We start from the raw sequence: 17614 nt of genomic DNA, 5'->3' as shown, positions 1-17614 counted from the left end.
AACTACTTGCTCTACTAGACTTTGCTCTTCTCCGCTACTCCTCTCTAGCTAACTTCCTCCATGTTGAATCCCACGCTGAATGAATAATGAATCAAGTCTCCACAAGACCCTCTTACTTATAACCAACTAAACCACAAGTTCGCCTAGCAAGTTACATTAAATAAACCCTCAAGCCCCAAGTGGCTTGGTAGCAAAAATTAAATATCTTTTTCCCTCTTTTCTCCACTTTTATTTTTATTTTTCCCTCCAATTTTCGTCACTCTCAAATTTTTTTAATTTTTTTTAATAAATTTTTTTATCATACCCCTTTTATTTTATGATACAAGATGCTCTTGTATCAAACTCTCTAGGAAGATTAAAAAAGTATGTCCCATGCTTTGATGTCAATAGAAATTTCTCCAACCAACTTCATCTTCACCAAAGGTTTCCAAACCATCTCAGACAGAAGAACAAATATGTACATCAACCATCCCAGCTTCATCCATACAAACATCAGAATCATATGAATCTCAACAACCGAATCAACATGCCCACTCCCAAGAACAAACTGAACATAATGCTTCACCAACAATCCCTGTAACTCATCACAACCAACAATGACAATATCCTTAAACATGAAATTCATGTCAGCAACTAATGAATCCACACCAGCAACATCCAACTCCACATCAGTACCAACATCCATATCCTCAATAAAAGAATGTCCAGCAACATGTGAATCCAAAACCATATCCACATCAGCAACAATATGGAAATCCATATCAACTATATCAACAGTAACTAGTACATCCTCAATCATCTCAGCAGCAACATATGAATGTAGATCCATATCAGCAACAATATGAAAATCCTCATAATCAACAATCTTATCATCCATAATAAAATGCTCTGCAATTTCCATGTCAGGTCCATCCAACTGATCATGAAAACAAATCTCCGTCCTAGTCTCAACAAGGTTAGGAATCTCTTAAGTAAGCTCAGGTATCTCAGCAACGACCACAAGTTGCTTTGTGGGTTTTATATCAAACTCCACAAACTGATCAACAAAACCAACCACACATACCTCTTTAGCTTTAGCGAAGTCACCCTTTACCTTTTCCTCAACAACAATTTGTCTTCTCTAAAAAATCTTCTTAACTTCCCAGACCACTCTCTTTCGAACTAGTAGACTCCAACTCCAGAAATCTCTGGGAAACTCAAGTATCCCTTCCTTAACTTGATCAATCAAACTAGCTTCCAACCGAGCAGACATCTCTAAAATCTGTCTCGACCACATCACGAAGATCTACAATCATCATAGGGTTCAATCTTCTTGGAGGCATCTTCCAAGATCTTCGCAAACCCTTGCTAAAAATCTCCAACTAAATCCAATCTTCACTCAAAAAGATCAACCTTCCATCTTCGCAACCATATCTTTATATCAAGATCCATTTGCGAGTCCTTTGCAATTGTGAGTTAGAACTTAGAACCACAATCCGCTACCTCACAACAAAGATATCTAGGACTCCAAAAAGAAATATCCACCACAAAATTGAATTTTTCTCTAATACCACCTAATGCAGTGCAAGGTAGAAGAATCCCCAAAGGAAATGTCCTAGCCCCCAGCAAATAACCACACAGTGGAAGAATACTGATAACATTGATATTTACATCTAATACAATGCCAATCCTCATAATATAATCAAAATATTTACATCCAACATGCCCTAACTGTAAGGCCTTCCAAGTTATGGCAAAATACATCAACAATTACAATAATAGTTTTACAAGATTTCAAAAGATCCAAACCCTAGCTAAACCAGATCCACAATCTAGTAGAAAACTCAAAGAAGAATCTAAACTTGTGCTCACAAGCCACCAAGAAACTTTCTTGTTTCCCAAGCCGCAACTAGTAGCTCTGCTCAACTTCGCTCTTCTTTGCTACTCTCTAGCTGACTTCCTCCATGTTGAATCCCACGTTGAATGAAAAATGAATCAGGACTCCACAAGATCCCCTTACTTATAACCAACTAAGCCACAAATCGGCCTAGCAAGTTACATTAAATAAATCTTTACATTAAATAAACCCTCAAGCCACAATCAACTTGACATCAAACATTAAATGTCTTTTTCGCTCATTTCTCCATTTTTTTTTTGTACATTTTTTTATCACGCCCCCTTTTATTTTATGATGCAAGATGCTCCTGCATCAAATACTCTGGGGTAGACCCATGCAATCTGAAAACCTCCCAAAAAAAGAACTCACAACTTGTGATGCTAAAAATGTAGTAGTGATCGAAAATAAGTGCCCATATTTCATGAGGTGGTCCACTACCACATAAATACAATATCTACCCTAGATAAACATTGTCACATCTCAAGAATGGGAAGTGGCTACATTAAACTAGTTGTAAAGAACCCAACCAGTTCTAACTTCAATTCTATAATATCCCTTGTAAATCTGATCAAAATCTGTTGTTATGAAACTCGGGGAATAGTTGTCAAACATTTAGCATACAATATTTGAACCTGCTATTATGAATTCTATTTTCTCTTCTTTATGTTTGTAGGTTGCAAATGAAGTTATTGAATGCTTTTACAATGCAAGGTTTTTATAGAAATGATATACTATTTGTTTCAGACCTTTGAAAAACATGTACATGACTGAAATTAACTATTACAGCTGATAGACAGAGACAAACACTTGCCACACAGCCAAATGTGCACCTACAGCCACTATGCATTTTTACAAACACTTAGCATACATGCTAGTTGATTTGTTATAACTAAAACACATAACTACAGCTTGGCATTTCATCAAACAATTGTTCTGCAACCTTGTAACTCCTTATTTCAATTCCAAACTATTTACAACGAGCAATACAATTAATTCAGAGAGCTTGATTAAGTCTTGACATCTGGTATATAGCAGCAGATTTAATTAATTCCGAACACCAAACTCAATAAATGGCTGCCACCAGGTAAGATGTTTCCCTCGAACCCCTGTCCCAGTCAAAATAGCAATAAAAGCAGTCGCAACTTCTTGTAAGCTGGGTGTTGATTGAGATGGACACTTTCTATTTTTGGAAAGTGCATTTGGTCACATGGAGAAATGATAGGTGTGACTCCTATTTCATATAGCACATAAATGATAAGTATTTTGGGAGTTGTTATATTTTTTGTGGCCAAATTATTATTAATCATTAAGTGGCTTATTATAAAATTATAATTTAACTTAATAATTTCACTTAAGTTGAGAGTTGAGTCATCATTGAAAGTGGCCATTTATTATATGCCTAAGACAAGTATTAAATATTTAAAGTGATGTTGAAAAGTTTCAAGAGCTAAGTTCTTTTGGGAAACTTTCATGGATTTTGAAGTCAAGTTCTTTTGGAAACTTTTGTCAATTTAAGGCATTATAAATATGAGCTCATTTCATTGGGAAAAGTACGCTTGGATATTTATTTGCTTTCGTTGCCTTTGTGGCTTTTCCTAAGGTTCTGAATTTTGATGCCCTTGCTGAAGTATAAGGGTCTGAATTCTAAGTTGTTCCATTGTATCTACAGCTGAAGTATTGTAGATTCACTTCTAAGATTTATTATTGTCTCCTCTTTCTGTATCCACTGTAGCTGAGGACCAATTGTTTGTTGAAGAAATCTTAAGTGTCTTCTCTTACTATATCAACTGTGGCTGAGAGGACAAAAATATTCTAGAGAAATTGGTAATTGTTATTTCAGATTTCTATCAATTTGGAATTCTGATGTAGAATTCACGAATCTAGACATTCGTTTTGCTGAAAGTATTGTGCATTACCTCTGCAACTTAGTGTTGGACTATGAAGGATACTGTCCAGCATAAGAGTTTTCTGCACTTAAATGCCACACTTTGGCGCTTCCTCAAGCAGCATTTCCATAATTTAAGTCGCTGCAAATCTGGGTGTGTATTATTACTGTCCAGCATAAGAGTTTTCTGCACTTAAATGCCACACTTGGGCGCTTCCTCAAGCAGCATTTCCATAATTTAAGTCGCTGCAAATCTGGGAGTCATTACTGCCTAAATCTGCTAGCCGTTGCAACTTCAATCGAGTGCTTATTTGCTGCATGGAAGTATGGGATATTGGGGCTGCACTGATGTTCATTTCTGCACCTTGAACTGGATTGCATTCTGCTGTTGAATCACTTCTCTCACCTGCATTTGATCTCTGTATTTCAACACCTATATTTGGCACCCAATTGTGGCTACATTTGCAGCACAGAAGTTTCCTCTTGGGTTGCGATTTGGTTCTTAGGAAGAGACTGGGAACAAATGACAAAACGGGTTCCATTGTATTTGCTTATTTTAGCCAAGTAAATGTAATTCTGAAGTATTAAATTGTAAGGCTGATTATTGTTGCATAATAAAATTGCTTGTGATTATTGAGAATTGAACGCTTCATAAACATCAGAATTTGTTTCAGATTTATCCATATTTGTTCCTTTCATATATCAATATTTCCGAAAAAAACAAAGAAATTCAAAGTCTTGCATCAAATAAAAATGAAGATATATGTATTGCAATCTATCAGCACAGTCAAAGGACTTGTTCAAAATCAGTCAGTGGAATTAAGTTTGCTTGTCAAGTGTTTGACGAAATGTCGAACGTCTGAGTTGTAAAGAATTGAAAGTTTGTTAAGCTTGAACAAGTGAGGGTTATTAAAATGGTATCAAAGCAATGTCCTGCCATCCTGTAGGGTAGGAAATTTAATATTAATTCATATAAGTTGTTGTTTTGGGAGTGGCCAAGACTCTAGTTTTTCCAGATATGGAGAGATACAAGAGGCCTAGTAGTTCTAGGAGTTGGCACAGTAATGAGGAAGATAGAAGGAAAATAAATGTCTTTAGGGAGTATGAAGAAACTTAAGCTTCATCAGCAGAGGTTGGCAGAGACCTAGTTGAATCCAGAGACGGTTGATAGGGCAGCAAGGTATATGGTTTCCACCTTTAGAAGGTCAGTGGGAAGGAGGCTTGAATTTTCTTCAACAGTTGTCCATGATGCAGATGTACCTATATTTAGTACAACACCTACTAGTCCTATCCACAATGTTGATGATGGACTTATTTCACACGGACATGTGGTTGTGTCAGTGGCAGTGGAGGATAGTGGCATTGAGCTTCAACAAGTTGAGGCTCCCAGAGCTGTTGTTGTAGTTAGTGCAGAGACAACTAATGCAATTGTTACCATTAATACTTCAGGCTCTCTTGAGGAGGGATTATTATTGGAGACTTGTTTGTGAGCTATCATAGTGTTACTCCAATATAAGATACAGTTGCTTCCTTAGGTGGGACCGAGGCACGTATGCAATCACCTCATAGTGATGTTGGTGATATGGGTATTACAAGGGAGTCAATAGATGTGGGTTTATGCTCTAGTATTATTGATTCATAGCTTGACACTGAGTCATGTGTGTAGAGTCAAGTGTCAGCAGTTGAGGCTTTATTATGAGATGTGGATGCATGTAGAATGGGCACATCTGATAATCCATTTGATGATGCTATGAGTTGCACTGGGTATGATACCCATTGCCAAACATTAGGTGACAACCCCAAAGAGGTTTTTGATGGGTCCTAAGATCGATGTTTACAGGATCTTACAATTGAGGTGGAAACTGAGATATACGAGGAGATTGATATTGTGAGGGCTTCCATTTCTTCAAAGGAGGTGTTGGTTGAGGTACCAAGTAGTTGTGCCTCGATTGCAGATGTGTGCGAGGTCGTTAGCACACATGCAGTGAGTGATCTTGTGGTTGGCAGTTCTAATTCAGTTTCCTATCACAATGCAGTTGGTGAACAGAGGGTGGACACAAGAGGCAGGGGTTACAGAGGCATCATGTGGCCAGTAAGCTGAAGGTGAGTAATAGTGACATCACTTCATCTTTTGAGCATTATGATGTGATTCGACAGATTTTAGTTATATCTGGTTGGGGTGCTCTTATGTTAGATGAGCACAGTGATAGTAGTTTTTCCCTAGCAGAAGTTCATGTACTTTGAGAGGTTGTTAGGGTCTTGAAACATAGTTACTCTCAGTTAGTTGTTGACAGGGATTACCTTCTGGATTAGGGCAACACCAATTATAAGACGTTAGGGAAAGAGGAAGAGGTGGTCAAGCTCACCCAGGAGCTTGAGCTGACTATGGACTCTCTTCAATGGACTCAGTTGACTCTCCAAGAGTCACAATCACAAGTGAATGAGCCCTAGACCCTAGTCAGCTACATATTATGGTGGTTGGTGGTGAGTTTGCTTCTACGGTTGGAGATGAGGGATGTGATGATGTGGTCGATACATTCATCCAAGATATGGATGCAGTAGGTACAGATAAGGTAAGAGCATCAATGGAGACAAGCTCGCATGATGATTTCCTTCCTTCTGCTAAAAGCAAATCTATTTTTTCATCGCATGTAGCGGGTAGCATTAGACAATTGGCAGTGTCACATTTTCTAATGGATCAATTGTGACTCGCAGGGGACCAGGTTGATGCTTCCACATATAATTTCTACTGCTCAGAGTCCTTCATGGAGTATCTTTTGGAGAATTCTTCATACAGTGTCTGAGGTTACTCTCATCCAAGGCCCTCGTGCTATTTGGAGGTTGGTGGGAAAGATTGTAGAGACTCTATCTATTGTGCTTCCCCAAAGGGATTTTGACGTTGGGCTTGCTGAGAGGGTTGCCTAGGATCCTAGCCGACCAGCAATTCAAAGTCAAAGATTGGAACCATCTACTGATTCCCAGTTTGATACTGATGAGCCCTTGACAAAGATTGGGAGTTTTTATCGGCATTACATTGTGAGGAGTGCCCATCACTTCTCTTTTGATGCACAGGTAGAGCATTTGAATTCGCGTAGGTGTGGGTTGGCTCCAGTTTCATACCATCCATTATGGGATGGGTTGGCACCATCTTTAGTAGATGGGATCGACAGCTACAAGTTAGACCACTTGTAGTATCCACACACCCAAAACAGTTTATCAAGGGTTGGAGTTGGTGATAGTGATTCAAGTACATATGGTCGTTGTCATCTCCATGGTGCAGTTGGGTGTGAGTACTTGTGTGTTACCTTAAAGTAGTGGGTATATGTATATAGTGCCACCTTGGTACAACCACACTCAAGCGACACTTTAATCATTAAGCAAGATTTGGTTAATAACCTCAAATTACCACAGGTCAAAGCAACATGAGCTGACATGTACCATGTCATGCCCAATGACATACACGTCGAGAATCTCTTCCTTAGTACACCCAATCAAGTGCAAGTAGAAACTTGTGATTGCAATAGAGATCAAGCTTGAGGGTGAGATGGTGTAGGAGTCGAAGCGAGCTCATTTGGAAGCACGGTGAGAGGAAAAGTGAGGAGGGGTTGAGGCCTTCACCCCCTTGCAACTCCGCGTTTCCATACACAATTATTTCACACTACGAAAACCCTACCTCACCCACTTTCGCATTTAGCCTCTCAATCTATCCATCCCAATTCTATAAAAACAATACTATCCCTGTTTGCCCGAATTCCTTCCTTTATTCTGCGAACTAGTTTGTTCAATGGTGCGACGAAGGAAAAGGCAATTGTGCATATCTATATAATAACATATCCTTAATATATATATTCTAGCTCCAACACTTTATCAAAGAGAATTTGTCAATTGACTTGGAGGACGAACAATTGGATTTCTTTATCTTTACTGCTTGAAATGCCTTCAACTTGTTGTTGCCTACAATACGATGATTCACATGAAATTCTTATCCAAGGAGATTCACGTCAAGTTTATACAAAGGTTTAGTTTTGGTGGCCATGACTTTTTATAGTTTCACTATGTTTAGGTGGTGCAAGGATATCATGTTGGTGATTTTTGTTCATTCAAGGATGCTCAATCTTGTAAATGCATTATTGCTTATTGACATGTTGCATTATATCTGGTAATCTCTATAATATGTATCATCAACTTAATCACTATGAATACACAACCATCTTCTTATATTGTCATAATCTTGCTTTGTGATCTCTAGTCTCGGGAAGTGTGTGACAAAGCAGTTGTTATTGACTAGATCAAGAGGAAAAAATGCCTTCACTATGGTCTATTGAAAGATAGAGTTATCAATGTATTGTTTAAATCACTAATTCAAATCTTTTGAAAGTACTTGCCAACCTTCTAATTTAATCACATTTCATCCTTATGAGGGTCGATGCCTCTACTATATTCTTCCTTGTTGTGCTTTGATTAGAAGTCTCCACCCTTTCTTCTCAGTATCTAGAAGATAATATTCTTCACCTCCATAGTCAAATAACATCCACATAGCATGACTCGTGAGGACTCACTCAACTGCCATGTTTGTACTATTGAATCCGTACTTTCATCAATTTCTTTAATAACATTTGTAGGTGGCTCTGATACCATCCTGTTTTTTCTTGGACCACTACAAATGTAATAGCACTGCATTGTTCTTAATATGTGTTTTTCAAGTGCAATGACCTCTTGCATTTACATATGGTTTAAGACAAGAAAAGAAAGGGACATGTCTATTCATTAATTTAATATTTAAGATTAATAATTAGGAAATTAGTTATAATAAGATTATATATGTTTGTGTGTACACATGCACTAATTATTTAATGATTATTAATCATAATAATTAGTCATTCCAATGTATCTCATGATTAAAGCAATCCGACTGAAGCTACAACATTAATAGAAAATGCATCAAAATGCTGACCAAACTACTAGACACAACTCACCAACTCAAATGCTAGCAAAAAGTGCTCAAACACCAACAACAAATCTTCATTCTTATAGGACAATTCTCCATGAAACCCTTACAATTTCCTCACCACAAGTACATAAAAATGCATGCATAGAATGATTTCATTTAGGCTTGAAAATGCATTTTTAAAATAAATCAGGTAGTGTCTCAAATACACCAGCGGTCGGTGTCTTATTAATTATACTTTTCAATTGAAATATAGCTTTTCTTTTGGTTGCACAATTGAATTTTGAAATAAATAAAAGTACTGTCAATAGGTGTCATAATGCACTTTATTATAAAGTCCCTTAAACTTAGACTAATAATGTTATTTAATTAAATATAACTTAATTAACATCAACGATAATCATATCTCATATATCTAATAGTTCATCAAGTAAACCACTTAAATGCATAAGCCACACTAATCAAGTATTGTGCCCAAGTGCGATGCCAAAATTGAAAACTAGACAAAACTAACTTGCTATAAATAATAAGTTGGCCATCAGAGACCCTAAAATCAAGTTGTTAGCTCACGAGGGTCACAATGATGAGCTAACACAACCATGCCCTGACACCTGCTAAAAAGGGGACATCATAAATAGGTTGACAATACTTCAATGTAGAATTTACATCTCAAATTTAACACTCTCTTGGCTATCTTCGTCAGCTTACAACCTTTGTAGGGAGCATTCAATTTCAAATGAGAAAATAAAAGTAGAAAATCTGAACTATAGTCTAGTCAAGAAGGCACACTCCAAAACAAATATGTCCAGCTTATCGATCAGGATTATATCGCTAATTCTTAGGCTAGTTTGAGAAATGGAATCGAAGACTGTGTCCCTAAAATAATGAGGATTCTACTTGAGGAACAATTATTTTGACACAAGAAAACCAAGAAAAGTTTCAAACAATGCTCCAAAGACGGTTACAAGAAGTGGAAACCAATGAGGGGAACTTGTCAAACAAGAAGACTATAGACAACATCAAGCTGACCTCAATAATTCTAAAGGCTCTTAGCTTATGTAAAAGATCTACTAAGCCTAAAACAGAAGCAAAAATAGTTTGTCCAGCAAACTCATAGTATGACAAAGAATATATGGCAGCAAAGATGGGGAGAAAAACATGGGGACATAATAGGGACTGAAAAAAGAGGAGTATATCCAAACTATAAGGCAAGAATTGATTTCGCTTGAGAGGACCAACCCAAGAGGTTTTTGGAAAGAATTGCAACAAAGAAACATAAATAAAGAAAATAATATCACAGATCCTCGATGAGCAGAGCATGCAAAACAGCTGCTATATGAGAGGGGACAAGATAAAGACACCCCTAGTAATCACATCAATAACTAAACTCTTCTCGTAAAAAACATTAAGAAGAAATCATAAAGCTTGCAACCTCGTGATATAGATGTTCTACAAGAAAAATACTAACAATGGGGTATCGAAGCCCTCATACCTCACATCAAAAGAATATTCAATAAAGTCATCAAGAAGGGGTTTCCAGCTGTCATCCCCTTGCACAAAAGTGGGAGCATCAACAACCCTTCGAACTATCCCACTATAATGATAAACCCTCTTTTCAGTAATCTTTTTGGGAACGTGATATAAAGACAAATCAGCACTTGGATTAAAAAGGAAGGAAAGAGGGCCAAAGGGCGAGTAGATTTTAGGCCAAAACACTCTATAATAGATCATTGCATCACACTTGGGCACTTGATTGAGAAAGTTTGGGATACCAAGGGGTGGAGATTTTTTGTTGTTTTGTAGACTTCAAGAAAACTTTTGACATGGTTCTTTAGAAAAGAATTGAAGAGTCGAAAATTCTGGAACATTATAAGGCCGTTTTCCATAGGTTATATGACCATGTCTGGGGCAAAATCAGAACCAAACAGGGCTTATCAAAATGATTTGGAAGTGATATTGGAGTCAATCAGGCTGCCCTTTATCTCCTACCCCATAGAGGAATGGCTAGCCAATTTTTGTGGTGGTAAAGTTCATGTCCAAGGTTGTAGTAAAACTACTTCTATACGCAGATGATTTCATTCTAATGGCAAAAACAACACTAGATCTGAAGGAACATTAAAAGCCCTAGAGTTATTTTGTCATGAGGTTGAGATGCAGGTGAACACCAACAAAACCAAGATCATGATCTTTACCTTGAAGAGAAAGAAGGTTCATAGTGAATGCATCTTTGAAGGTAGCCATTTGCAAGTGGTCAAAGAAACAAAAAATTGGGTCTTGATTTCTGCAATAAACTTAGCTGGGAAACTTGCAAAGCACAAAGGTTACGAAGGGGATGGAAAGCACTCACTCACTACAAAATAGATGTAGAAGTGTTGAGCTATGGGATTGGAAAACTACGAAAGCTCTCTTTGGGCTTCTTGTAGTTTCAATTGTGCTATATGGTTGTGAGGTATGGAGCAAACACTTCAACAAGTAATTGGAGATAGATAGAAAGATTGATAAAACATTTAACCACAAGTAACCTTAAAATTAAATCATTTATTCCATGTCACATTGTCTTCGTGGAAGCAAGGACTTTTCCTATCGAAGCGGAAGCTATGTGCATTTTTTTAAGCTACTTAAGGAAATTAGAAAACATGGGCAAACACCGCTGGCCAAAAATAGCAATAGAAGAGAAATTAGACAAACAAAAATGCATGTGGATTAAACAAAACAACAAATAGATGGATAAGTGGGGTATTAAAATAAGCAAGTACTCAAGCATCAACAAGGAAATAAAAATGTAGGTTCAAGGCAAATTCAAGGAAAGCATGTCGATGGGAAATCAAACGTTTTGATCTCAGACATAACCATACTCAAAAGAATTACATAGAAACGGAAACAAAATGGTAATTTCCCAAATAAGAACATGTTCACAACAACTTAGGTGTGAAACCGGAAGATGGGCAATACTTAAATCAAAGTAGGCGGATAGAAAATGTTGTCAATGCACTCAAGGGGAGATGGAGACTGAATGGCACTACACAATAGAGTGCTCAGGCTACAAAGATATTCGGGAGATTTACATTGATACCTTAAAAGTGAACACCTTGAGAAACATTTTGAAAAGAAAAAATCACAAAGGTGGCAGATTTCCTGATCAAAATACAGGCCAAAAGATCCAAGCTGCAGAAAGAAAAAGAGATCTAGCTGTTGGGGCTCGCAGCATTTGGTTTCCACTCAATCGTTTTGTTACCAGCTACTCATGGGTCCCATAGGCTGTTTGGCCTCATGGACATTCTTAAAAACTTTCATTTCAAACCTTCCACCCTCTGAACGAGATGACTAGTAATTTGAAAAATCTGGGCAATAAACCATTCAATAATTCTCTTTTAAAAGGAAAATGTTATGGCTGTCTACAAGTTGAGTGAAAGGATGAATAATATTTACACCACTTTGGACATACGGCCGTGAAGAGGAGGAAACTCTTGGATGACAACAGAGACACCTTGATGGCAATCAATGTCAATGCAAAAGCGTGTTCTAAAGTCTGCAAAAGCGTGTTCACCACTGGATGTGCGGTAATAATTATTGGTACAAAACGGAGTGAGCTCAAACATTGTTAACCTTGATGATAGAGACGACAAGGAAGTCCAGTTTATTGGGCCTGGATATTTGCTCATTTTCTCTTGTTTGTTTTTACCATCTAAATGTCCAATTCAAAATCTTCTGTAGCAATCGTTACGACTTGTTCCCAACTCGAAAAATTAAATCATAAAAAAATGACATAAATCATCATGCCTTTTTTTCAAAAAAAAAAAGCAACTAGAAATCAAATTTTGACTCATTCTTAAAGGAAAAGAAATTATTTGAATTTATTAATGAAATTCTGATGCTCACAAGAACAGAGCAGCCTGTGAGACGTCAAAACAAAAACTGTAGGTTTTGCGCGTACAAAGAGTAAAACCCGAGCAGTAAATCAAACTCGGCATCGCTACAGCTTCTATTCTACAAAAAATGTTTGCCTTCAGATTCTTCAAGAATTTATAAATTTATATTCAAAATTATGGTATTCCTCCTCGATAAACAACTTTACTTGCAGTGAATTTTGAATGTGTACAACTAAGTAGAAAACGCAACAAAATAAACAATCTATCCGACGAATGGCTATACCGAACTACCAAATCCAGTAAATTTGCACAAAATTAGTAAAAGACCGGCAATTCAATGTATTGCATGCGAATTTTAACAATCAATGTATTACAGCAAATAGGGAGATTTTCAAGAAAACTAAGCTTAAAGGTTTTGAATACACATACGAGATTTTCCAGTTGACGCAATCGAGCGCAGTTCGAACTTTACAGTGTAATTATTGGAAGATCGCAGATTTTCTAGAGCGTTCGTTGGGAAATTACACCGCTCTCCGACTCAAACTTCTCCAAGTTTGCGCTGCCTTTCCCGTACAAATGATCGGGTTTTATAGCTTTCCCTGTATCTCTTTATCTTACCGTTTATATCTTTCTATCGACAAGGAAACGCGATTCGATCAACTAGTAGTTTCTTAATGTGACGTGTAACCATTCTGTAGAGTGCCGTATAATCTTTTCGAGAGAAAAGATAAAGTAAAAGGGGTCCACGCAATCTTAGTGGAAGTGCACGTGGCAGTAAATGTCAACTGCAATTGGCAGATGGCAGAAGCAGATAAAAATAAAAATGTAGATTCATTTCTAAATTAATTAATTCTGCTATACAGCCATTTTGTCGGCTGGATAGCCAATTCGCATTTGTAATGCTTTATGGCAGTTATTTGTCTTTAAGCCACCATTGGCTTCGCAGTTCATAACTTTTTCGAGTTTGAAATTGTTGCTTGTGCTTCTTTTGACTACTCTGGGTTAGGGCCGATAGCTAAAAATAATGACATCATTATGCTTACCGAGACTGATGAGCATGATGGATGTAGGGTTCCAGATTTTGAAGGGTATAAGAAGATATCACTGTGGAATGAGAAGATAGATAATGGTAAGGGGCATGGAGGCATCACCGTTCTGATAAAAGAAACTTGGAGCAGATTCGTAAACTTAGAGAAAGAAGATGTAAACAAACAATGTATACGGATAAAAATAACAGAGAATCATATTTCTACAAGGGTGGTTGTTTGTTACTTCACCCCAAAAGGCTCAAAAATGTATATAAAGCATAGATTGGATCGAGAAGACCCGTTCGCTGCATTCAAAAAAGACATAGCAGCCTTTAGCTCTTTAGGGGAAATAATGATAATAGGGGATTTCAATGCTAGAACAGCAAACAACCAAACTCTCAATCTTAAGGAGAGTTACAATGAAAGCAGAGACCCAATTTGGCTTGAAGAAGAAGGGACAAAAAAATGGGAAAGATCTTCACAAGATAGCATGGGAAAGATTAATCATTTTGGTGCTGAATTACTAGGCTTATGCTGCCTATAACATGGCCATATGTAATGGTTTGGAAAAGTGGCCTAAATCAGGTGGAATCACATGCAAAAGATACAATGGACAAAGTGTTGTTGATTATGTAATATGCTCGCAAGAATATGTCGCAAAGATAATTAACTTTGAGATAGAGGATTGCCCCATGGAGCTAAAATCTTATCATAACCCCATCTTGATAAGGGTGGCCTCTCACTTTAAAGCTCAACATATTGTCTCAAAACCTTTACAAAAGAGGAAAATGATTTCGATTGGCAAAGTTTTAATGACACAAGAAAACCCTGCCACTTTCCAAAACTCTCTTTTGCGGCTATCTAGGGTTCTGGGAAACCATCTCGAGTCTGATAAACAACATCTCATGGACAAGGATAATCTTGTTCTTATTATCATTAAAGCACTGAAGGAGTGTAAAAGATCTAGGGCCACAAGAGAAGCCAAGAACACTTTTCCGGTCAATCCATGGTTTGATGAGGAATGCAAAATAGCAAAAAGAAATTGGAAAAAGAACATAAATAGAGAAAGTAGAAAGGAGTATGATCAACTGATTAAAAAGAAGAAAGAAGATTATGTAAACAAGAGAATAACCGAGTTGATTAATCTTGGTAAAAACAGCCCCAAAAAGTTTTGGAGAGAGCTACAGCAGAGAAAAACTCAGATAGAGAACAGCATAACAGGTACCAAATGGCTAGAATATGCCAAGACTCTCTACGAGTGTGATCTAGGAGAACGTAGAACCATGGAAACAGAGACTCCAAGGGAGTTATTCAGTGAAAAAGATATTATTCAAGGCATAAGGAGGCTAGCTGCTGGTAAAGCGCAAGATATAGATGGGCTTTAAGTTGAATATTTAAAATGGGGTGCTGAAACCCTCACACCACACATCACTAAAATTTTCAACAATGTCAATAGAGAAGGTTTTCCTATAAAATGGACAACAAGTGTGGTGATCCCACTCCACAAAAGTGGAGATATAAACAATCCTTCTAATTACCGAACCATCATGATCAATCCACTATTTGGCAAGTTATTTGGCAGCTTGGTAGAACAAAAAATCAGCAACTGGGCTGAAACAGAAGGCAAACGTGCAAAAGGGCAAGCAGGCTTTAGACTGAAACACTCTACTATAGATCACGACATCACTCTTAGACACTTGATTGAAAAAGTTTGGGACACTCCGAGGAACGAGGCTTTTTGTTGTTTCGTGGACTTTACAAAAGCATTTGACACAGTGCCACGTAATAAATTATGGGATAGAATGGAAGAGTTGGAAGTTCCTAAAGAACTTAAGTCAACGGTTTATAGATTATATGAGCAAGTCAAAGCTAAAATCAAAACGACAGAAGGGCTATCAGAAGATTTTGACAGCAACATCGAGGTTAAGCAAGGGTGTCCACTATCTCCAACATTATTCGGGCTCTATATTGACAAGTTAGAAGAGTGGATAAACAAGACCAATGGTGAGGGGGTGCAGTTGGCCCACTTTGTGATAAGATTGCTCTTATATGCAGATGATCTCATAATTCTTGCTAAAACAGCTAAAGGTTTGAAAGAGCACTTGACAGCACTAGAAAATTTTTATCATGAAGTAAGAATGCAAGTTAACACTAGCAAAACCAAATTTATGATCTTCTCGCTAAAGAAGAATAGGGGCATACAAGACGAGTTTCTGTTTGAAAATAGCCCACTTGAGATTGTGGAAGAGTACAAATACTTAGGCTTCGATTTTCATAACAAACTCAACTGAGATACTTGCAGATCAAAAAGGATCCAAGGGGGTTGGAAGGCATTATACTCTTTACAAAACAAGTGCGGGAACGCAAAATTATGGGATTGGACAATCATGGAAACTCTTTTTGGTTTGTTGGTCACTCCGGTTATTCTATACAGATGTGAAGTGTGGAGAGGTAGTATGTTCAAACAGAAATGGCGGCAAGTAGAAAGAATTCAAAAACACTTCATCACATGCAATCTTAAAGTCAAGACCACAGTTTCGTATGAGATCCTTTTGGCGAAGGTGGGTTCCTTTCCGTTAGAAGTCGTTGCTTTGGTCTGGATGATAAGCTATTTAAAGAAAATCTAAGGCCTGGAAACACATCATTGGCCCAAGTTGATCATAGAGGAAAAACTTGTGAGGCGGAAAAGCACATGGATGAAGCAAAATGACAAATGGATGTAAAAATGGGATATCAACATCCAAACTTTCCCGGATAACATTACAGAAATAAAGAAGTTTGTCAATAAAAAATTCCACAATATTCTGTGGACAAGACACATAGGGCGAAAAAAATCTTATTACATTAAAGAATTTAATCCCACTTCTAGTCATGCTGAAAAGGCCTATATAAGAGCACCTATTAACTGGAAAGCAAAAATGTTGATGGCACAACTTAGAACTAGTTCACATCAGCTGCAATGTGAAACTGGTCGATGGCAAGTTCCGAAGGAAGAGTGGGCAAATAGAACATGTTTATTTTGTAATATGGGAACAGTCGAGACAGAGCAACACTTTGTCAAGGAGTGTCTGGCTTACAATGACATCAGATCTGGTTATACAAAAATATTGCAGAACAAGGATCTCAACTATTTATTCGAGGAAGATCAAGTGAAGAGAGCAGTGGATTTGATTAGAAAACTTCAGAGAAGGAGATACAAGTTAACCAAAACTTTACAACTGACTAGTTCCGCTCCTGACTCGGGAGGGTGATTGCATGGGTTCCATAGACTACTTTAGTCTCGTGGACGTTATTAAAATCTATCATATCATATCATATCAAGAAGCTCGTCATTTATACTTTCATTTGACATCGTTTCAACTATTGAGTGAGTTGCATGACTCCATTAGTTGAAGCAGTCGTCGAATTTGAAGATTGTATTTTTTAATTTCTTTAGGCTTCTATCATGTTAATGTCTTTTACTTTACGTTTTAAGATAAATATTAATAGTTTTTCTTGAATTATTTAATATTTAATCAATATAATATAAATATAAATTAGTAATATTTACAAAATCTAATATCTCTGGATTTATAAGTTTTATAAAATAATTATATATTAACACATATATATCATCTTCAAAAAGTTCCTAATTTAATATTTTGCATACTAATATTTTTAAGTGGTAGAACAAATTTATATAGTATATTTTCAAAATATTGCATATAACTAACTTTGACGGTTTATTAATAAACTTAACTATAATGTTAACGCTTTTATAAAAATTCAACTATCAATTAATACGGTCTAACAAATTTGAAACCTCTCATATTCGACTAAAATGTGGAAAAACGGCCAATATAGCCATTAAATTCCAAACATGAGTTGAAAAATAATGAAAAACGTTGAATAATAAAACTTTTTAATCCACAATTTTTTTTAAATAAATGAGGAATTTTATAACGCTTTTCTTCATAATGAAAAAATATATATTTAAAACACTTTTGAAGAGTGTTACTTTTGAAGAGT

The 17614-nt window shown here is 36.8% G+C and overlaps 1 protein-coding gene across 3 annotated transcripts in view; it reads right to left on the bottom strand.

Annotated features, from left to right (window-relative positions):
• LOC149557795 (hyperosmolality-gated Ca2+ permeable channel 2.1-like) overlaps positions 1-13139 on the bottom strand; it is a 177095-nt gene extending 163956 nt beyond the window's left edge. For all 3 annotated transcript variants that reach the window (XM_089832288.1, XM_089832290.1, XM_089832289.1), the window contains exon 1: positions 13008-13139. The gene's annotated coding sequence lies outside the window, so the exon portion shown is untranslated. The remainder of the gene's footprint in view (positions 1-13007) is intronic.
• Between the last annotated feature and the right edge of the window lie 4475 nt (positions 13140-17614).

The sequence above is a fragment of the Cupressus sempervirens genome, chromosome 5 (genome assembly GCF_028749045.1).
Source record: "Cupressus sempervirens isolate cs-2001-9-10 chromosome 5, ASM2874904v1, whole genome shotgun sequence".
NCBI lineage: Eukaryota > Viridiplantae > Streptophyta > Pinopsida > Cupressales > Cupressaceae > Cupressus > Cupressus sempervirens.
This window is presented reverse-complemented; position numbering and strand designations above follow the sequence as displayed.